Raw genomic sequence first — 23,269 nt, forward strand, 5'->3', positions numbered from 1 at the left:
AATGTGTATCACTGCCTTTTGCTGTAGGACCTTTACCACAGACTTGTCTTTCGAGCTCAGCTTGTAGTGTTGAGTCTCCCATAAAGTCACCGCTTACTTCGGGTCCAAGCCAAGATCTCCCTGAAAGTGACCATGCAAGTGGGAAAGAATGTGTGTGCCATGGTTTCCTTTATTGATTGGTGGACTGAGTGTAAGAGCAAGGAAGTCATGTTGCAACTATGTAGATCTTTGGTTAGGGTCCACATGTAGTATTGTGTGTCCCATTTCAAGAAGGGTGTAGAGGCTGTGGAGAGGGTGCAGAACAAGTTTACCAGAGTTTAGAGAGTAGAAGCTATAATAAGAGGTTGGAAAAACTTGGTTTGATTTCTCTGGAGTGTTAGAGGCTGAGGGGAGAGCTGATAGAAGTTTACAGGATGGTAGGAGGCATAAATAGAGTAGATGGTCAGAATCTTTTCCCAGGGTAGAAATGTCAAGTATTAGAAGAACTGCATTTTAGGTGCGAGAGTTAAATTTTAAAGGAGATATGTGAGGCATGTATTTTACACAGATTGGTGGGTGCCTGGAATGGGTCGTGCTGGAAGCAGATATGATGGTGACACATGAATATGCAGGGAATATGAATCTTGTGCAGGAGGAAGAGAATTAGTTTAGTTTGGCATTGTGTTTGGCGCAGACTTTCTGGGCTGAAGTGCTGTGTTGTTTTATGTTCTATGTTAAAAGGATAAGTAGATGATACCTCCAGATTTAATATCACCTGAACTGGAAATATATCACTGTCACCTGGTCTGAACCCCAGAGCTCTCTCCCTGCCAGCATGGTGGTAGCACTTTCACCAGAACTGCATTTTGCCCCTCCATGGGCAATTAGGGCTGGGCAATAAATTCTGGCCTTGACAATCTAAGAGAAAACATGGAAATGCCATGTTACCTAGGTAATGATTTAATCACAGACTTTGTGACCTTGCTGAACACTCTAAAGCACCGAACAAATCCCTTCACACAACCTGTGTTCTGAATGTCAGGCAGCAACAGCAATTTACAGAAGGATTATCCTGCCACATCAAAAATAATCCACTCTTAGCCAGCCCCATGCCTTTTTTGTTCTGAGAGAATGATGAATCCTCATCTAGGGATAGATAGGCCTCAGAGTACTGCATGCATTGTCCACTAGACCGATTCACAAGATGAAAGGATTGTCCTCTACGAGCAACTGAGTAAACTGGCTCACTATTACCAGCCCACTATGCCCTGGGAGATGTAAAATTCTCATCATGTACCTGAACAGTGCACTCTTCATCCATGTGCAAGTCCCCACTTTGTCCTTTTTTACTGCACTTCACCATGTCCTGTCCTTTACTATTTATATACCCATAAAACATCTTTAGATTACCACTTATGTTGACAGCTAATCTTTTCTAATATTTTCTTTTGCTTATCTTATTTTAATTTCCATTTCACTCTAATTCTTTAGTAATCACCTTGGTTCTTGATGGCCCTTATAACCCAAAGCTTGCCATAAAGATTGTTTTTAATACCACCAGACTAGACGTGCCCAGGCATCATCCCTGAAGAAGATATGGCAGAGTTTGTCATCGAAATGCCAGCAGGAAGCCAAAGAAGAGTTTATCTTTTTTTTGTTTTATTTTTCTTTTCCTCTCTTTCATCAACCAGACAGCTTTGGGTTATTTTGGTCTCCCTTTGTCCTCAACTATACTTGAAGGGTCTCTTCCTGAAAGGCAATACATTGTTCTATTGTAGTTCTGGTTCGGACTTCCCTGGGCCAGATTCATTCTCATCCCATAGAAAATGGCCTTCCTCCTGTTAATTATTTCACTTTGGACTGCTCCTTGTCCTTTTCTAGAGCTGGCCTAAATCTCATGATGCTTTGATCATTCATATCTCCCAAATGCTCCTTTCCCAAGCTTGGTTCATGAACCCCTGATTCCCACCTGTCTTAATAATGTTGAATGGAAGATGAATATTGCCCTAAAGTTCAAAGTAAATTTTTTATCAAGGTACATAGATATCATCATATACTGAACTACCCCAAAATCTATTTTCTTGCTGGCATTCACAAAGAAAATGAGGATACAATGAAAACTGCAAACAACCAATATGTGAAAGACAACAAACTGTGCAACTACAAAAATAATAATAAATAAGCAATAAATATTGAGAATATGAATTGTATTTGTCCTTGAAAGTGAGTCCATAGGTTGTGGGATCAGCTCAAAGTCAGAATGAGTGAAGTTAACCCCTCTTCTGATGGTTAAGAAAAATAACTATACCTGAACCTGGTGGTGTGGGACCTGGGGCTCCTGTATCGCCTCCCCGAGGGCAGCAGCAAGAAGGGAGAGTTCCAAGTTTCCAGGATCTGCAGTCTGCTGATTTTCCACGGGTGAAGGGAGTCTTGATTCATGGAATATCAGTACCAGAAATGGGGGAGAAGAGCTTCTCCACTAAACTATTGGACAGATCTAGGACCAATGATTCAGTGAATAGTTAACTAGATGTTTACGGGTTTTAAACTAACATGGTAGGGGTTGGTGTTCAGGTGAAGTGGCTAAAGGGAAGAGGCAGTACTGATGGCAGGGAGCTTCATTGGAAAAGCCCAAATGTAAACAAAGTGGAAAAGTTGTCCCTCAGATTCCTATCAAATCTCTTCCCACCCGCCCCGCTCTTTTGATGTCCTCTAGATCTTGATACCCCAACCCTGGAAAAAACACTGTGCATTTACCCTATCTGTGCCCCCACCCCATGATTTTATACAGCTCTGTAACATCACCAGAGCTCTTCCATTCTTGTGAATAAAGTCCCCACCTGCTCAATCTCTCCCTAAAATGCAATCCCTCAACTCTTGGTAACATCCTTGTATATCTCTTTTGTGCTGTTTCGAGCTTAATGGCATCTTTCCTATAGCAGGGTGACTAGAAGTGAACACAATATTCCGTATGTGGTCTTAACAACTGCAACACAATATCCCAACTTGTACACTCAGTGCTGTGAACGATGTAGGCTGGAGTGCCAAAAGCCTTCTCCAACCTTTCTACCTGCGGAACTTTCAGGGAACCATCTTCTTGTATTCCTGCTCTAAAGCACTCCCCAAAATCTACCATTCACCATGATTTGTTTTCCCAAATTGCAGCACTTTTTACTTATCAGAATTAAACTCCATTCCTTGACTCACTTGCACAGCTAATCAAGATCCCTCTGTAATTCTTGATGCCAATTTGTGATTGGTTTATCCTCCCTATTGAGACTGCTCCTGGTATTTTTCCAGTGCCCAAGATGCCTGCTTTAGGGAGTCCAGGACTCAGAAACATTAGGAGGGTACAGGTCACTGCTCCTCTTGTAGACCATGAGTTGGGTGTCTTGGTCTTTTCCTTGATTAACTGAAGGCTGTTCTGCTATGGTCATTATGGATGGCTACCTTTGCTGAGACATGGAAAGTGGTTAACATTTTCCTGAGAGTTGCCATGAATCATTTTTGTCAGGGAGTAGAGTGGTGCAATGAAGGCAGGTTGATGGAGGACCTTTGTCAGTGAAGGAGTTAACAATGGCTTGGAGCTTGGCCTTTGAGGATTCACAAACATTATGTCATCTGTACTAATGAAACCAGCTTCCCCAACAGAACTCTGTCTACACTTCTTACAGCTTCAGTAAAAGCAGCCAGCAAAATCAAAGACCCCACCCGCCTCAGACATTCTCTCTCCCACACCCATTGGGCAGAAGATACAAGAGCCTGTAAGCACGTGTCACCGTGCTCAGAATAACTTCTGTCTCACTATTGTAAGACTACTGAAAAGTCCCCTAGTACAAGATGGACTCATAACCTGACAGCCTACCTTGTTATGGACTTGTACCTTATTATCTGCCTGCACTGCACTTTCTCTGTGACAGGAACACTTTATTCTGCATTCTGTTATGGTTTTCCTTTGTACTACCTCAATGCATTGATGTGTGTGAACAGTATGCAAGACAAGCTCTTCACTGTCCCTCAGTACATGTGACAATTATAAAGCAATTTACTACTGCAGCTCAACTATTGAGATCAGGTGATCTTGATTCTATATCAATATCCCTGCCACTGAGGGCCTAGTGAGGTTCAGTTGCTTCCATTGGGCAGACCTCATCACTAGACATGCCTGAAACCAGATCTCCAAAACAGATTCTCTTCTCCTAGCTCCATCACAGGTAGTCAGAGGAAAAAGTTCAGGGGTGCACTCAAAGACTCCTTGGTTGATGAGAATCTGGCCAAATGCTTGCCCCTTGGGTCCATGTATCAGGGGCACACAGGGGACCTGAGTAAGCAATAGAAGCAGTGAGCCTCCTTACCACAATCTGAGCCTCCATTACCACCTCAGAACCCATAAAACCAAAGCAATCGTCATTCCTGAAGGATTACAAATGGAGAAGAGGTGGAAGTGTATTTTGTTGATTTATTATGATCACGTATACTGAGATACACGGAAAAGCTTTTGATACATAAGTACACTGAGGTAGGAAAAAGAAAACAAAAAGCAGTTACAGAGAAAGTGTGGTGCGTGTTGGAAGATAAAGCACAATGTAGTTTGGGAGATTACAAATTCAAGAGTTGTCTTTCAGTCCATGAGGAGTCTGTTCAAGACTCTGAAAACCGTGAGGTAGAATCTGCCCTTGAGCTTGGTGCTTCTTGCTTTTATCTTCCGCCTGATGGGAGAGGAGCGAAGTGAGAATGATCGGGGTGGGAGGAGTCTTTGATCACATTATCTGCTTTTCCGAGGCAGCAGGAAGTGTACACAGAGTCAAAGGGGGGAGACTGGTTTCTGAAATGGACTGGGCTGTGTTCACAACTCTCTGCAATTCCTTGCAGTTTCTGTATCAGGCTGTGATCCATCCAGGTTGACTGCTTTTTATGGTGCGTCTATAAATTTGATAAGAGTTATTGGGCACTTGCCAAGTTTCCTTAGCCTTCTGAGGATGTAGAGATGATATTGTGCTTTCTTGCTGGTCGTGTCCATATGGCTGGACCTGGACAAACTGTTAATGATAGGTTATTAGTGTTGAGAGGTTTAAGGTGCTTGGAAGTAGGTACAGAGGAGATGTCAGGGGTAAGTTTTTTTACGCAGAGGGTGGTGAGTGCGTGGAATGGGCTGCCAGTGATGGTGGTGGGGGTGGATGCGATAGGATGTTTAAGAGACTCCTGGATAGATACATGGAGCTTATAAAAATAGAGGGCTATGGGTAACCCTAGGTAATTTCTAAAGTAAGTACATGTTTGGCACGGCATCATGGGTTGAAGGGCCTGTATTGTGCTGTAAGTTTTCTATGTTTCTATGTTCCTAACCATAGATAAGCTGTGATTGTCTTTACTGATTGCAGTCTGCTAGTCAGGAAATCAAGTAACCAGTTGCAGAGGAAGGTGTGGAATCCAGCATCTGGCAGATTGGAAATTAGTGGCTGCCATCTGACAGTATGTAAGGACGTCAGATACACAGAGGACGTGGAACCAACATGATGTCCTGTAGGAAGGAAGTGTGGAGTAAGTAGCCTGTCCTGATTAGTGACAGCATTTTCAATTAAATTTGCATACGTATAGAAAGATTTTTCATTTCTCAGGTATAAATATTTTAACATCAACATTTTTTGATAATGAGTCTGCTAATCACACATACAAGTTTAAGGTGACTGGTGAGGATTCAGGGATGAGATGAGGAAGCACATTTTTGTGCAGTGAATGGCCAGGATTTGCAGTGTTATTGCTTCAGTGCAGCCCGAAAGGGAAATGCTTCAAACCTTGAAGGGGGAAAGACTAACTGGGATGTTTTTGAAAGAGCCAGCACAAATTGGCTGGGTCTACTCCTATGCCATATCATCCCATGATTTCATGAATCTGAAAAGCAAGAATGTTTCATAAGCAGTGCAAAAGAGAAAGGCTGAGCAGAGGCTGCATTGGAAATGAAAGTATATCATGTCATTGAGGAGGATAAAGATAGACAGCAGTGTACAGTTCAGAATGGAAGGTCAAAGAAGGGTGTGAGCAAGAAAACCGAAAATGCAGGAATTCTCAGCAGGTAGATAAACAGGGTTAACATTTCAGGTCACTAACTTAACATTAGAACAGGAAATGAAGCAATTGCAGAATTAACCAGAAAAGGAATTGGTTCTTCAAAACAGGAAGTTGAGACCAATGAGTGAAGGGTCAATGGTGGCATTGCATCCTGTTTAGAGGAAATGAAAGCATTTAATAGTCCACCAAAGATATGGTTGCTGCTGGGAGGCCAGAAATTATTCAGTGGAACACTCTAGAACTCCCAAAGGCACATATTGATAGATGATTTAAATGAATGGTTAATGAAGTCACATGAAGTTAGTAAAAGCAAGTCCTGGCAAATAGAATGAATGATTTAAGGATGGATCTGTAACAGATTAAAGGAACGTGGATTATCAGAAGCGTCTAACAAGAGGGGCATGGAGTTGTCACATGGTTGGCCAATGGTAAGAAACAGCAACATATTTAAGTTACAGTTATATAGTACTTTTAAAATCATTGTAAGGTGCTTCACAGTCAGAAAAATGATAGAACATAGAACAATATGGCACAGGCCATCCCATCCTCAATATCTGTGCCAAACACAATGCTGATTTGACCAATCACTTCTGCCTGCACATGATCCATTCCTTGTATGTAGTGTGTTTTGTATTTCAGTAATAGTTGAAGTATTGTGAATGTGTTGTTTGAAGCATTCTTTGTTGTTTGCATAAGTTATTGTGGGTTACATATAAGAAGTATGTGAATGGCATACATCATTATGCCACCACATCATTTGTGAGAACCTCTGTTTTTCTTGCGATTAGTTTCTGGAGTTACAAAGCATAATGCTGCATATTCATGTGTCTAACAGCTTCCTAAATATCACTGCCATCTCTTCTTCCACCATCACCCCTGGCCCATGTTCCAGACACCTAACACTCTGAGAGAAGAACTTTCCCCCTCCCACCTTAAATGTATGTCTGCTAGTATTTGACTTTTTTTACCCTTGGGGTGAAGTATTATATACAGTAGCTGCAATATGACTTCTTTACTGTTATACTCAATGCTCCGACCAATGAAAGCAAGCATGCCACATACCTTCTTTGCCACCCCACCGGCTTGCATGGGCACTTTCAGGGAGCTGTGGACTTGGATACAGTGTCAAGACAGGAGAGGCCGACCCAATACTGTCAGTCAGGTTTTGAGGTTAGAAAATGACAAGTGGGTGGGAGGATAGAATATGAGATGGAGGGGAGTATGATTTCCAATGTTAGCGTGAAGGAAGAGTTGATGACAAAGAGCTCAGAGTTGAAGGTATGGGAATCTTGTGGTAGTTATAGAGAGCTCATGGTGGGGTGGGGTAGATATGGAAGGTGAAGAATTGGAAGGAATCAAATAGGAGACTGAGGATCTTAAATGCAGGTTTTGCTGTTAGCCCATGAGGAAATGCAAATCCAATCGGTATTTCTGGACAACAGAGGTTTATGGAACTGTGACTGGGATTCCCTCATAGGCGTAGATGGAGCAAAAATCTAGGAGGGTTTTTGGCATAATATTCAGGCAGTCCAACCAGGGTAGGAGCTACTTTATACTTTGTATTTGGAAATTAACCTGGCCAGATGATTGGAATTTCAGTGGGAAAATGTTTGGGAACAGTGATCATTACTCCTTAGGTTTTTAAATTGTTATGGATAAAGATAAGACCAGACATTGGGGGGAAATGCTAACTTGGGGAAAGACTATTGACAACGATATCAGGCAGGAGTTGGGGAGAATAGATTAGAAGCGGCAGTTAATGGGTAAATCCACATCTGACAAGTGGTTGTTGTAAGATCAGCTGGTCAGACTTGAGGACCAACATATTCTTGTGAGGAAGAAAGACAATGATGGTAAAGTTCAGGAACTTTGGATGCTGAGAGATATTGCAAATATTGTCAAAAAACAGGCATATACAAAGTTTAGGAAGCTGAATTTGGACAGGTCCACTGAGGAATATAAAGGAGTCAGGAAAGCACTTAAATGGGGAATAAAGAGGCCATGAAATGTCCCTAGCAAGTAGGACTAAGAAGAATACCAAAGATTTTATACATATGTACATTAAAACAAGTTTTGAGCCAGAGGAAGTGGGTGAGATAAAGTTATACAGGCTCTTCATCCCAATGAGTCCATGCTGGCCATAATGCCCACCCAGCTAATCCCAATTCCCTGCATTCAGCACATCTCTCTAGGACCTGCTCCTGCATGTACCTACCCAAGAATTCCTTAAATGATACAACTGTACCTCTGTTAACCAATTCCTCTTGCAGCTCATTCCATTTACTCACCAGCCTCAGATGAAAACGTTGTCCATCAAATCCCTTTAAAATCTTTCCTGCTAACCCTAGATCTATGCCCCCTAGTTTTGGACCCCTATACCCTGGGGAAAACACTACCATCTACCAAATTAATGCCCTTAAATCAGATACAATAGCGAGATTTAAGAGGCTCATGGGTAAGCACATGGAAAAATATAGGGCTAAGAGCTGAGTAGGAGGGAAGGGTTATATTGATCGTGGACTAGGTTTATACAGGTTGACACAACATCATGGGCCGAAGGGTCTCTACTATGCTGTACCGTTCTATGAAGGACCTTTGTGCAGGTTTAGAAGGGGTGTTTGATGGAAGAGGCAGAACAGGTTGATAAAACAGATTAATAACGCACGAAGACAAGAATATGTATACCCAGTGGTCACTTTATTAGGTACACCTGTACACCTCGTTAATGCACATTTCTAGTCAGCCAATAATGTGGCAGCAACTCAATGCACAAAAGCAAATAGACATGGTCAGATGTTGTTCAGACCAAACATCAGAATGGGGAAGAAAAGTAATCTAAATCACTTTGACCATGGAATGATTGTTGGTACCAGGCAGGGTGGTTTTGAAATTGTTGATCTGCTGTGATGTTCGTGCACAACAGTCTCTAGAGTTTACAGATAATGGTGTGAAAAGCAAAAAACATCCAATGAGCAGCAGTTCGCTTGGTGAAAACACCTTGTTAATGAGAGAGGTCAGTGGAGAATGGCCAGATTGGTTCAAGCTGAAAGAAAGACAACAGTAACTCAAATAACCATGCATCATAAAAGTGGTGTGCAGGAGAGCATCTCTGAACCCTGAGGTGGATGGGCTACAGCAGCAGACCATGAGCACACACTCGGTGGCCACTTGATTAGGTACAGGAAATACCTAATAAAGAGGCCACCGAGTATTGAATGCATGTAAGAAAAAAGCTGTCAGCCCTAGCTAAAGGATTTCATCCTGTTCCAGACACTACCTCTGGAGATATTACCAGGGAATGAAGATTTGCATTTAGTGGAGACTGGAGAGGTGGGGGGGGGGGGTGCAATCTTGACAAAGGCAATCAAAATCATGTCAATTGAGAGACACATTTTTAAATGGTTAAAGACTCTGTAATAGGAGGGCACAGATTTAAAATTGTTGACAAGACCCAGAGACATGAGGCAGTGTTTCTTTATAACACATGTAGTCAGGATCTGGCATGTTGAAAGTGCCGTGGAAACAGATTCAGCAGTAACCTTCAAAAGGAATTAAGCACTTGAAAGAGAAGTAATTGCAAGTGCATGGGAAATGAGTGGCAGATTGGACTAGCTGAATAGTTCTTTCACAGAGCAAACTGCATGATCAGTGAGGTGCAACTTAAGTCATACAGGATGTAAACAAACCAACTATACTGACCAAGATGCCTATCTATGTCAGTCCCATTTGCTCTCTCTTGATGTCACTATGACCTAGTAGAATATCAGCACAACTCTTCCATGATCGTACTGTCCCTCATGTCCTTCTTCTTGGTGAATATTGATGGGGAAATACTGAGTTAGTATCTCTAAAGCTTTCACATCCTTCCTATAAGGAGGTGATCAGAACTGAACACAAACCTCAGTATGGTCTTACCAGATCTACATAAAGCTGCAACATTATCTCATGGCTTTTGAAATCAATCCCCTGGTCAATGAAGGCCAGCACACCATGTGCTTTCTTAACTATACTTACATGGCAACTTTGAGGGATTTTGGACTCCAAGATCCATCTGTTCCTCTGCACTGCTAAGCTTCCTGATACATTCACCTTGTACTCTGTCTTCAAGTTCAATCTTTCAAAGTGTGTCATTTCACACTTTGCTGGATTGAAAGCCATCTGCCACTTCAACAAGCTCTGCAATCTGTCTATATCCTGCTGTAACCTATGACAAACTTCTACACTGTTCACAACACCACAAACCTTTGTGTCATCTGCAGACTTTACTAACCTACCCTTCCAATTCCTTATCCAAGTCTTATAAAAATTACGAAGAGTAGGGATCCCAGACCAGATCCCTGCAGAACACCACTAGTCACCAACCTCCAGGTAGAATATATGCCATCTATATTGTCCCTCTCCACCCCATTTTCTGCCTTCTCCCCATAACTTTCGATGACCTTATTAATCAAATATCTATCAACCTTCACTTTGAATATACCCAATGACCTGATTTTCACAAAGCCATACTGACTATCTCTAATAAGACAATGCTTCTCCAAATGCTCATATATCCTGTCCCTAAGAATCCTCTTCATTAGTTTGCTCACCTCTGACATAAGACTCACTAGTTTATCATGCCCAGCGTTATCCCTATTACCTTCTGTGAATAACAGAACAATACCTGCCATCCTCCAATTCTCTGGTACTACTCCTGTGGCCAGGGAGGATGCAAATATCATTGTCAACACCCCAGCAATCTATTCTCTTACTTCCCTAAAAAACCTAGAACCCCTTCGCCCACCTCTTCCACCTCCAGGCACTTGAATTCTTCATTATCCTGAGTGGTGTATCCTCACTCTTGTCTCACTTTAGTCTTCACATGTTCTTCATGTATGGGTAGAATGCCTTGGGGATAATCCTACTCACTATGGCCTTCTCATATCCCATTCTAGCTCTTCTAAGTCCATTTTTATGCCTCTTCTGGCTATCTTAACTCTCAAGAGCCTTATCTGATTTTTGCTTCCTCATTCCTTCGGACTAAATGTTCCACCTCTCTAATCAATGTGGTTCCTTCACCCTACCATCCTTTCCCTGTCTCAGTGGGACAAACCAATCCAGAATCCCATACAAGTTGTCCCTCTACAACTCCCATGTTTCTGCTGTACATTTCCCTGAGAACATTTGCCCCAAGCTGCTGTCTTAATGCCGTCATAACTAGCCCTTCTGAATTAAATAACTTCCCATATTGTCTGCTTATATCCTTGTTCATTGCTATGCTAAAGGTCAAGAGTTGTGATCATGTTCTCTAAAATGCTCACTCACCAAGATTTATGTTACCTGATCAGGTTCATTGCCTTGTATTAGATCCAATATGGGCTCTCCTCTAGTCAGCCTGCCTACATACTGTGTCAGGAATTCTTTCTAGACACGTAATACATTTTGACCCACCTAAACCTTTTGTTCTAAGGAGGTGCCAATCAGTATTATGGAAATTGAAGTCATGCATGACAGCAACTTCATTATTCTTGCACCTTTACAAAATCTGCTTGCTTATCTGCGCATTCTTCATGTTGATATTGGGAAACCTATAAAATACTCCCAATAGTTATCAAAATTGCTTGCAATATTCCAAGTGTGGTCTGACCAATGCTTTATAAAGCCTCAGCATTACATCCTTGCTTTTATATTCTAGCCCTCTCAGAATTAATGCCAATGTTACATTTGCCTTCCTCACCACCGACTCAACCTGCAAATTAACTTTAATGGAATCCTACATGAGGACTCCTAAGCCTGAAGCACCTTGGGTTTTTGAATTTTCTCCCCATATAGAAAATAGTCTATATTTTTACTCCTTCTACTAAAGTGCATGACCATATACTTCTCAACATTGTATTCCATTCGCCACTTCTTTGCCCATTCTCCTAATCTGTCTAAGTCCTTCTGCAGCTTTCCTGTTCCCTCAATACTACCTGCCCCTCCACCTATCTTTGTATTGTTCACAAAGCCATCAATTCCATCATCCAAATTATTGACATACAATATAAAAAGAAGTGGTCCCAACATCGACACCTGCGGAACACCATTAGTCACTGGCAGCCAGTCAAAAGAAGACTCTCTTTCTTCCAACTCTCTGCCTCCTGCCAATTAGCCAATGCTCTATCCATGCTAGTATCTTTCCTGTAATACCATGGCCTCTTACCTTGTTAAGTAGCCTCATGTATGGCGCCTTGTCAAAGACCTCCTGAAAATCCAAGTATACAACATCCACCAACATTTCTTCAAAAAATTCTAACAGATTTGTTAGACAAGATTTTCCCTTAAGGAACCTATGCTGACTTAGGCCTTTTTTTTATCATGTGCCTCCAAGAATCCAGAAAGCACATCCTTAGCAATCAGCTCCAACCATTTCCCAACCAACCACTGAGATAAAGGCTAACTGGCCTATAATTTCCTTTCTTTTGCATACCTCTCTTCTCAAAGAGTAGAGAGATACATGCAATTTTCCAGTCCTCTGGAACCATTCCAGAATCTATTAATTCTTGAAAGATCATTACTAAAGCCTCCACAATCTCTTCAGCAACTGCTTTCAGAACCCAGGAGTGTAGTCTATCTAGTCCAGGTGACATATCTGCCTTAAGACCTTTCAGATTCCCAAGCATGTACTTCCTAGTAATAGCAACTGCAGTCACTTCTGCCCTCTGACACTTACAAACTTCCTGCAAATTACTGGTTTCTTCCACAGTGAAGACTGATGCAAAATACTTCTTCAGTTCATTTGTCATTTCCTTGTCCCCAACTACTACCTCTCCAGTGTCATTTTCCAGCTGTCACCTCTTTTTTTACTCTATATCTGGAAAAAAAAACATTTGCTATCCTCTTTAATATTGTTAGCTACCTTACCTTCATATTTCATCTTTTCTCCCCTTATAGCCTTTTTTGTTTGCCTTCTGTTGATTTTTAAGTTTCCAAATTCTCTAACTTCCCACTAATTTTTGTTCTATTTTATGCCCTGTCTTTTGTTTTTATTTTGGCCTTCTCTTGTTAGCCACAGTTTTGTCATTGTGCCTTTGGAATACTCCTTCTATGGGATTATCTATCCTGTGCTTTCCAAATTGCTCCCTGAAACTGAAGCCATTGCTGCTCTGTTGTCATTCCTGCTAGTGTCCCCTTCCAATCAACTTTGGCCAGCTCCTCTCTTATGCCTCTGTAGTTCCCTTTACTCCACTGTGATACTGATACGTCTGCCTTTAGCTTCTCCCTTTCAAATTGCTGTGTGAATTCAATCATATTATGATCACTGCCTCCAAAGAGTTCTTTTACCTAAAACTCCCTGAACAAATCTGGTTCATTACGGAATAGTTGATCACCTAGTGAGCTCAACCAAAAGCTGCTCTAAAAAGCCATTTTGATGGCATTCTACAAATTCTTTTTCTTGGGATCCAGCGCCAACCTGATTTTCCCAATCAATCTGCATATTGAAATTCCCCCATGTCTATCGTAACATTGCCCTTTTGACATGCCTTTTCTATCTCTTGTTGTAATTTGTAGGCCACATCTTGGCTGCTGTTCGGAAGCCCATCGGTATCTTTTTACCCTTGCAGTTTCTTAACTCTACTCATAAGGATTTTACATCTTTCAATCCTACATTACCTCTTTCTACAAATTTGATTTCATTTTTTTTACCAACAGAGCCATACACCTCTGACTACCTGCCTGTCCTTTCAATACAATGTGTGTCCTTGGATGCTAAGCTTCCAAATATAATCTTCTTTCAACCACAACTCAGTGATGCCCACAACATCATACTTGCCAATCTCTAACTGTGCTACAAGATTGTCATCTTTATTCCATATACTGTTATGTATTCAAATATAACACCTTCAGTCCTGTATCTGTCACTCTTTTCAATTTAGTCCCCCTTTTACATTGTAACTCATCCCATTGACTGCAATTTTGCCCTATCAACTCCCTGTCCTTCCTGACAGTCTCACTGTACACTGCATCTAAAAAGTAGTTGTATACCCCTGCCCCGTCCTTGGCATATCATTCTGGTTCCCATCCCCCTGCCAAATTGGTTTAAACCCTCCCTGACAGCTCTAGCAAACTTGTCTGCAAGAATATTGGTCCCCTTGGGTTCAGGTGTATCACATCCCGTTTGTGCACGTCGTACCTTCCCCAGAAGAGATCCCAATGATCCCGAATAAACCCTGCCCCCTGCACCAGTTTCTCAGCCACACATCCATCTGCCAAAGCACCCTATCCTTACCTCAGTGGTACGTGGCACAGGCAACAATCCAGAGATTTTGGCCCTAGAGGTCCTGCTTTTCAGTTTTCTACCCAATTCTCTAAATTCTTTCTTCAGGATCTTCTCGCTTTTCCTACCCATGTCATTAGTGACAATATGTACCTTGCAGCACAGCACTAGTCACAGCCCTCCAGTCATAGAGACAACCATCTAATGTCACTCTCTGGCTTTTCCTGCTAAGCCAGTATTGAATCTAACTACTTCATTCTGAACGTCAAGCAACTTTGTTAAATTCCCTTATTCAATATCCTAAAGGGAAGGCTCTATTTATTCTGACAAAGACAAAGAAGCTGGATGTGGACTACAGGAGGAATGGAGACAGGCTAACCCGTATTGACATCAATGGTTGAGAGGATGAACAGCTTTAAGTTCCTCCGGCATACACATCACCGAGGATCTCACGTGGTCTGTACACACCGGCTGTTTGGTGGAAAAAAAGCATAACAACGCCTCTTTCACCTCAGACGGTTGAAGAAGTTTGGTATGGGCCCCCAAATCTTAAGATCTTTCTAGAGGGGCAGAATTGAGAGCATCCTGACTAGCTGCATCACTGCCTGGTATAGGAACTGTACTTCCCTCAATCGCAGGACTCTGCAGAGAGTGGTGCGGCCAGCCCAGCACATCTGTAGATGTGGACTTCCTACTATTCAGGATATTTACAAAGACAGGTGTGTAAAAAGGGCCCGAAGGATCACTGGGGACTCGAGTCACCCTGACCGCAAACTGTTCCAGCTGCATACAATCCGGGAAATGGTACCACATAAAAGCTAGGACCAACAGGCTCTGGGACAACTTCTCCACCAGGCCATCAGACTGCTTAATTCATGCTGATACAATTGTATTTCTTGATTATATTGTCTGTCCTGTTGTACATATTAGTTATTACAAATTACTATAAATTGCACATTGCACATTTAGACGGAGACATAAAGATTTTTACTCCTCGTGTATATGAAGGATGTAAGTAATAAAGCCAATTCAATTCAATTCATGATTTTAAATACCCTTTTCCTAAAGTGTGACATCTAGAATAGGGCACAACTCTTCAGCAATAACCTGCCTGCTTGCTCTTGAAATCTGCTTCTGTTTGTAAAGCTTGAGATTCTACATTCCTTTGTCCCAAACTGCCCCACGCATTAGGGCACCATGCACACATTCTTTTGTTCCAGACATCACTGTTGCTGCAACTCATCAGGAATAATGATCTGTCTACCACAAACTCCGATTCTTGCTGATGCGGATCAACTTTAGGATCATGGATGACATCTAAAACTTTGACAAATTTCCGTAGATGTATGGTGGAGAGTATTTTGACTGGTTGCATCATAACCAAGTATGGAAACATCAATGCCCTTTTGAACAGAAACACCTACAGAAAGTAGTGGATACAGCCTTGTCCATCACGGGCAAATCCCTCTCCACAATTGAGCACATCTACAAGGAACGGTGTCGCAGGAAAGAAGCATTCATCATCAAGAACCCCACCATCCAGCCCATGCTGTCTTCTTACTGCTGCCATGAGGAAGAAGGTACAGGAGCCTCAGAACCCACAGCACCAGGTTCAGGAACAGTTATCACCCCTCAACCATTGGGGTGAACCAGACTTCACCCCAACACTCAACAATCCCCACAACCTGTGGAGTCACTTTCAAGGATGCTTCATCTCATGTTCTCAATATTTATTGATTATTTATTAATTATTTTTTCTTTTGTATTTGTACAGTTTGTTGTCTTTGGCACGTTGGTTGTCTGTCCAGATGGATGCAGTCTTCCAGTGATTCTGTTATGGTTATTGGATTTACTACATATGCCCACACAAAAAATGAATCTCAGGGTTGCATATGGTGGCATACATGTACTTTGATAATAAACTTACTTTGACCTTTACTCAGCATGTACATTTACATGCATTAGGAAACTGCTATGGTGTGTTGGCACAACATGCAACAAAACACAACATACAAGTTAGAGGTTAAAGTACATATATGGAATAAATGTGCATAAATATATAAATACCAGCAAGTATTTACAATGTAAACAGCTTTCTAAAAAGTGATTTAGTGTTTACAGTGTTGGTAGTAAAAGGGGTAATAGATGGGCTGGGGGGGGTGAAGAGAGTAACTAGTATGGTTGATCAGATTGACTACCTGGGGGAGGAAACTTTTAAGATGTGTATTTTTGTTTTAATAGCCCTATAGAACTTTCTAGAAGGGAGCATTTGGAAACAACAGGGTGGATAATGTCTTCAATGATCTCTCCTAGATGTATTCAAGTCTTACAGGGAAGGTTGACTGCAGCCAATGATCGTTTCTGCTGACCTGGCAGTATGCTATAGTTTTCATATATTGTGGGAGGATGCTTCACCAAACCAGACAGTAATGGCTGATGTGAAGATGCTCTCTTTGGTGGCAGTGTAGAAAGACACCAAGAATTTCGGGGGAAGATTAAATTTTACCAACTGTTGCAAGAAGTATATTCTCAGCTGAGTTTTTTTGTTGGTGAGAGAGATATGGTTCTCTCAAATGAGGTGCTACAAAATAATTATGCCCAGGAACCTGAATGTTGAAATGTTTATAACTGTAAAGTCTTTGATGATGAGTGGGTGGAGAGGAGACGCAGTTCTCCTCCAGTCAATATTCATCTCCATGGTTTTGGGGCATTCAGCTCCAAGTAGTTGTGATTGCACCAGGACACTGACTTGTTTATTTCCTGGTGGTACTTGGATTCATCACCTCTGCAATGACAATGGCGTCATTCACAAAACTTTATTAGTTTAACTGATAGATCACGGGACACACAGACTTTGGCGTATAGAGCAAATAGGAGAGGGGAGAGAACACACCCATGTGGTGCAGCAATGCTGAGTGAGCGGGATGTGGAGATGTACTTGCTGAGTCTCACATATAGCCTCCTTCCCTTCTTAAAAAGTAGAGTGACATTTGCAATTTTCCCATCTTCTGGAACCATTTCAGAATCTAGTGATTCTTGAAAGGTCATTACTAATGCCTCCACAATCTCTTCAGCCACCTCTTTCAGAACTCTGGGGTGTACACTGTATGGTCAGGTGACTTACCTATCTTCAGACTTTTCAGTTTCCCAAGAACCTTCTCTCTAGTAATAGTAACTTCACATATTTCATTACCCCTGACGCTTGGCTCTTCCGCCATATTGCTAGTGTCTTCCACAGTGAAAATTGATGCAAAATACTTACTCAGTTCATCTGCCATTTTCTTGTCCCCTACTACTACCTCTCCAGCATAGTATACCAGCAGTCTGATATCCAATCTCATCTCTTTTACACTATATGCATCTGAAGAAACTTTTGGTATCCTCTTTAATATTACTGGCTAACTTACTTTCATATTCCATCTTTACTTACTTAATGACTTTTTTAGTTGCTTTCTGTTGGTTTTTAAAAGCTTCCTAATCCTTTAACTTCCCACTAATTTTTGCTCTATTATGTGCTCTTTCTTTGGCTTTTATGTTGGCTTTGACTTCTCTTGTTAGCCACTGTTGTGTCATCTTGCCTTCAGAATATTTCTTCCTCTTTGAGATGTATATATCCTGTGCCTTCCGAATTACTTTCAGAAATTCCAGCCATTGCTGCTCTGCTGTCATCCCTGCCAGTGTTCTTTTCCAATCAATTCTGGCCAACTCCTCTCTCATGCCTCTGTAATTCCCTTTACTCCACTGTAATACTGATACATCTGACTTGAGCTTCTCCTCAAGTTTCAGGGTGAATTTGATCATAGTATGATTACTTTCCCCTAAGGGTTCTTTTATCTTAAGCTCTCTAATCAATTCTGGTTCATTGCACAACACCCAATCAGAATAGCTGATCCACTAGTGGGCTCAACCACGAGCTGCTCTAAAAAACCATCTCATAGGCACTCTAGAAATTTCTCATCCTGGAATCCAGCACCAACCTGATTTTACCAGTCCTCCATGACTATTGTATCATTGCCCTTTTGGCATGCATTTTCTATCTCCCATTGTAATTTGTAGACCACATCCTTACTACTGTCTGGGGGGGTGTCTATATATAACTCCCACCAGAGTCTTTTTACCCTTGCAGTTCTTTAGCTCTATCCACAATGGTTCAACACCTTCTGACCCTATTTCACCTCTTTCTAATGATTTGATTTCCATTTTTTGACCAATAAAGCAACGCCTTCCTTTCGACACACTGTGTCTCCTTGGACATTAAGCTCCCAGCTATAATCTTCTTTCAGCCATGATTCAGAGATGCCTACAACAATAAATGTGCCAATTTACAACTATGCTACAAGTCCATCTACCTTATTCCATATACTGCATGCATTCAAATATAACACCTTCAGTCCTGTTTTCACCCTTTTTGATTTTGTCTGCCTTTTACATTGAAACTCATCCTGTTGACTACAATTTTGCCCTATCAACAGCCTCTCCTCACTACACATTGCCTCTTATTGTAAACCAGCTACCTCATCTTCAGCACTATGTTTTTCCTATGATATTTCTTGCATTGAAATATACCCAGCTCAGGACAGTAGTCACAGTTAACTTTGTCTGAGGTCCTACCAACATCTGCCTTGATAACCTCTCCACTAACTGTTCTGGCACTCGGGTTCCATCCCACTGCAACTCTAGTTTAAACCCGACCATTCAGCACTTAAAAAGTCTTCCCATAGAATATTAGTCCTCCTCCAGTTCAGGTGCAAACCATCCCTTCTGAACAGGTCCCACCTTCCCTGGAAGAGAGCCTAATGATCCAAAAATCTTATGCCCTCCCTCCTGCACCAACTCCATAGCCACATATTAAACTGTGTAATCTTCCTAGTCCTGGCCTCACTAGCACACGGCACAGGTAGCAATCCTGAGATCACAACCCAGGATGTCCTGCCCTTTAACTTAATTCCCTGAACTCCCTATGTAGAACCTTGTCAATTGTCCTACCCATGTCATTGGTACCTACATGGACCATGACTTCTAGCTGTTCACCCTCCCACTTAAGAATGCTGAGGACTAGATCCAAGATATCCCAGACCCTGACACCCAGGAGGTAACATACCATCTGGGAATCTTGTTCTCACCCATAGAAACTTCTGTCCATTCCCATAACGAATGAGTCCCTATCATCACAGCATGCCTCTTCTCCCCCTTTCCCTTCTGAATCACAGAGCCAGACTCAGTGCCAGAGACTCGATCACTGTGACTTTCCTCTGTTAGGTCATCCCCGCCTCCTCCCCCATGACAGTATCCAAAGTGATATACCTGTTATTGAGGGGTATGGCCTCAGGTGTACTCTGCACTGGGTACTTGGGTCCTTAACCCCTTTCCCCTTCCTGACTGTCACCTACTGTCCTGTATCCTGGACCTTGGGTGTAAGTACCTCTCTAAATGTCCAATCTGTCACCCTTCATCCTCCTGAATGATCCACAGTTCATCCAGTTCCAACTCCTTAATGTAGATTGTTAGAACTGCAGCTGGATGCACTTCTCACTGCTGAAGTCGTTAGGGACACTTGAGATCTCTCTGCCTTCCCACATCCTGCAAAAGGAGCATTCAACTATTCTGCATAGCATCTCTACTGTCCTAACTGAGGATATATAAAGAAGGGAAGGAAAAAAAAACTTATCCTTGAGCTTTTCTTTTCTTTGCTTTTTCTGACTGAAGCCTTGAAGAGCTAAAGCCTCAAGATCATCACTCTGCCTCTGGCCACTCCAACAACGACAGCTGCAACGATGGTCTGGAGAGTTTATCTTACAGAAGCTCAGGGATAATGGTATTGAAGGCTGAACTAAAATTAACTAAAGGAATCTTGATATATGTACTGGGGAGCTGATGTGCTGTAGTATGAAATCAAGACTGGTGTTACCTGCATTATCTATAAATATGTTGGCTCTGTAGATGAACTACAGTGGAATGAGAAAAATTTGAGTTATGGATTTGAGAAGTGATATTATCAGCAGAAATGAAATGACAAGCAAAAGTAAATGGCACCTTGTTAAATGTTTTGTAAATTTCATCCGTATAATTTAAAATCCATTACCCTAGCCATGTTCCTGTGCTCTGTTACAAAAAAAATCAATTATTCAAAATATTTGTCTTTAATAATTCAGGGTCTCTTTTCCCTGAAGAAAATTTTTGCAGATGCTAAAAAGCTGAGATAATAACAGAAGATTCTTAAGGAAAACCACTATGTATCAAGGAGTACCTGTACAAACAGTTGGTCATTGTTGTATTATTGTTGCATGCACCAAAGTACAGTGGAAAAACTTTGTTTTGCATACCATCCAGATGGATTATTCCAAACCTAAGCAGATCAAAGTAGTACAAAGGGAAAATCAATAACAGGATGCAGAATTTAGTGTTACAGTTACAGAGAAAGTAACAGAATCACCACATCCATGCTGACACTTTTGCCCATCTACAGTACACAAATCTCTTTTGCCTGAATTAGGACTGTATATCCTGTACTTTGCCCCCTGAGGTATCTATCTAAATGCTTCTTAGATGTGTGATTGTATCTGCTTCCACCATCTCTGCTGGCAGCTTGTTTCAGATATCAACCACTATCTGTGAATAGAAGCTTAACCCTCAGATCCTCCTCAAAACACTTTTCAGCTTAAAACTATGCTCTCTTGTTTTTGATATTCCTACTATAAGAAAAGAATTTTGACCTATATATGCCTCTCATAATCTTATCTACTTCTATCAGGTCACTCTCTCAACTTCCATTGCTCCAGTGAAAACAAGTCCATTCTATCCAAAAACTACAGCCCTGCAATCCAGGTAACATCCCAATGTAAGCACATCCTTCCTATAGTGTGGTGACCAGAACTATTTCATTACAAGTGCAGTCTAACTGGTATTTTATAAAGTTGCAACATGGTGTCCCAATTCATGAAGGCAAGTATATCATATGTCTTCTTCACAACTCTATTTACCTGTGTCGCCACTTTCAGGAAGCAGTGGACTTGGACTTGTAGGTCCTATGCTCATTAACATTTCTTGGTGGTCTGTCATTTACAGTACATGCCCTAACCCTTTTTGATGTCTCAAAATGAATCACTTCGCACTTGTGGAGATTAAATTATGTCTGCCATTGCCTTCCCCAACTTTCCTACTGAGCTATATCCTGACTTCTAACAATAATTTGCCCCAATGCTGTGTGCTCAGTTCTCTACTTGATTTCCTTTATACCTATGACCAGATGCAGTTCCATTCACTGATGACAACAGTGTTATAGGCTGGATCAACAATGCTGAGACAAAGTACAGGGAAGAGATCAGTCATGTTGTCAGAACAACAACTTAGCCCCTCATGTCATCTGGTTGTTGGCTTAAGGAAGCTGTGAGAATGTGGGGGGGGGGGGGTGGTTGTTGTGAGATGCTGTCAACAAAGATGCTGTAAAGATGGCTGACAGCTTTAAGTTCCTTGGCATCCACATAACCAGCAACCCCTCCTGGTCCAACTCACACTGATGTGATAATCAAAGAAGCACATAAGCACAGGTACTTTCTTAGGCAAGTAAGAAAATTTGGTTTGTACATAATGATTATATTAAACTTTTACAGATATGCTATAGAACGATCCTGATAGTGTTAGATTCTAATGTTTTTAATCCAAGGTTCTTTCAAAAGTTGGAAAAGAGACACAAAACTTGTTGCTTCATTATTGTTTTTTAAGCTTTAATAGAACAAACAAAAATTGAAAACAGACAATAAGAGGAGCAGAGGCAGTAGCAGAAAGGACAGAAGCAAAAAGTGATGGAGGCATCACTCAGCTCTTTTTATACCACAAAGATAAACATTCCATTCAAATTCAACAATCATTGCCAACTAATCAGATAGCCCCTATTCAACTACTGTATTGTAATACCAAAAAAGCTTCCACAATTATACAAATGTAACCATTATATTTGCATATGCATGCTGTGGCCACTGGGAAACATACTAAACAGTTACATGTATACACGTAGTTATAAAAATACAAATAGGTAATTAATTGTTAAGCTGCAAAGAAAATAACAATTAGACAGTCTAATTCAACAATGGGTAATATCAGCTTGGTCTGGCAACTGCTCTGTTCTGGACTGTTGGAACCTGTGGAGAGTAGTAAATACTGCCTAAGCCATCACAGGCTCATCACTTCCTTCAGTTCAATCCATCTTCACAGTGCATTGTTTCATGAAGGCTAACAGAACCTTCGAAGGTGCCTGGCATCTGGCCATTCCCCTTTCTCTCTTCTACAATCTGATAGAAGATATTGGAATTTGGAAGCCCATACAACCCGACACAAGAACATATTCTTACCCACTACTATCAGACATCTGAACCAATGATCTCTTTTACATTCTTTTAGTGGTGCTGACATGTTCTTGGACAAACAAAATGAGTTGTTTCCTTTGGTTATTCCACTATTACTACTTTAGCATTTTGTTTTGCAATGCTTCAGATTGTACTGATATTTTTGCACCATTTTGTTGTTTTGTGCTTGTTGCTGTGATTGTTGTATTTATTATTAGCATGTATACTATTTACACTGTGAACTTTACTCTGGATGTACATGACAATAAACTAATCTGAATGTCCTGCTGTGGCATTAGATAATCTTTCTCACTTTCCACCACACAATCAATTTTCATAAATGAGCTTTTTAGTTTTGGTGTCTAAATGTGTAGCCACAGAGTAAAGCAAACAAGCAGTTAAGGCTGAAATGGATGTTACAAAGATCTGAATGATGGAAGATTTTGGAGGATGCAAGATGGAACAAAATTCTGGATAATTTGGAATAATCTGTAACAAGACACAGGTGGGGATTTCAAGAGGTGGTGAAGTCATAGTGAAATACAGAGAAAAATGTAGTTTGTCCTGATACTGGACATAATGGTGACTTATATTCCGAGCTTTGCAAGAGTTGGGACACTGATAATCATCAAAAATGGGCATT

At 41.3% G+C, this 23,269-nt stretch overlaps 1 long non-coding RNA gene across 1 annotated transcript; it reads left to right on the plus strand.

The window, feature by feature from the left end:
• Positions 1-5,376: 5,376 nt before the first annotated feature.
• Positions 5,377-22,910, plus strand: LOC140732793 (uncharacterized). The gene is made up of 2 exons (XR_012100134.1): positions 5,377-5,520; positions 19,991-22,910. It is a non-coding gene; the product is annotated as an uncharacterized lncRNA (long non-coding RNA).
• Positions 22,911-23,269: the final 359 nt, after the last annotated feature.

This window comes from Hemitrygon akajei, chromosome 9 (assembly GCF_048418815.1).
Source record: "Hemitrygon akajei chromosome 9, sHemAka1.3, whole genome shotgun sequence".
Lineage (NCBI taxonomy): Eukaryota > Metazoa > Chordata > Chondrichthyes > Myliobatiformes > Dasyatidae > Hemitrygon > Hemitrygon akajei.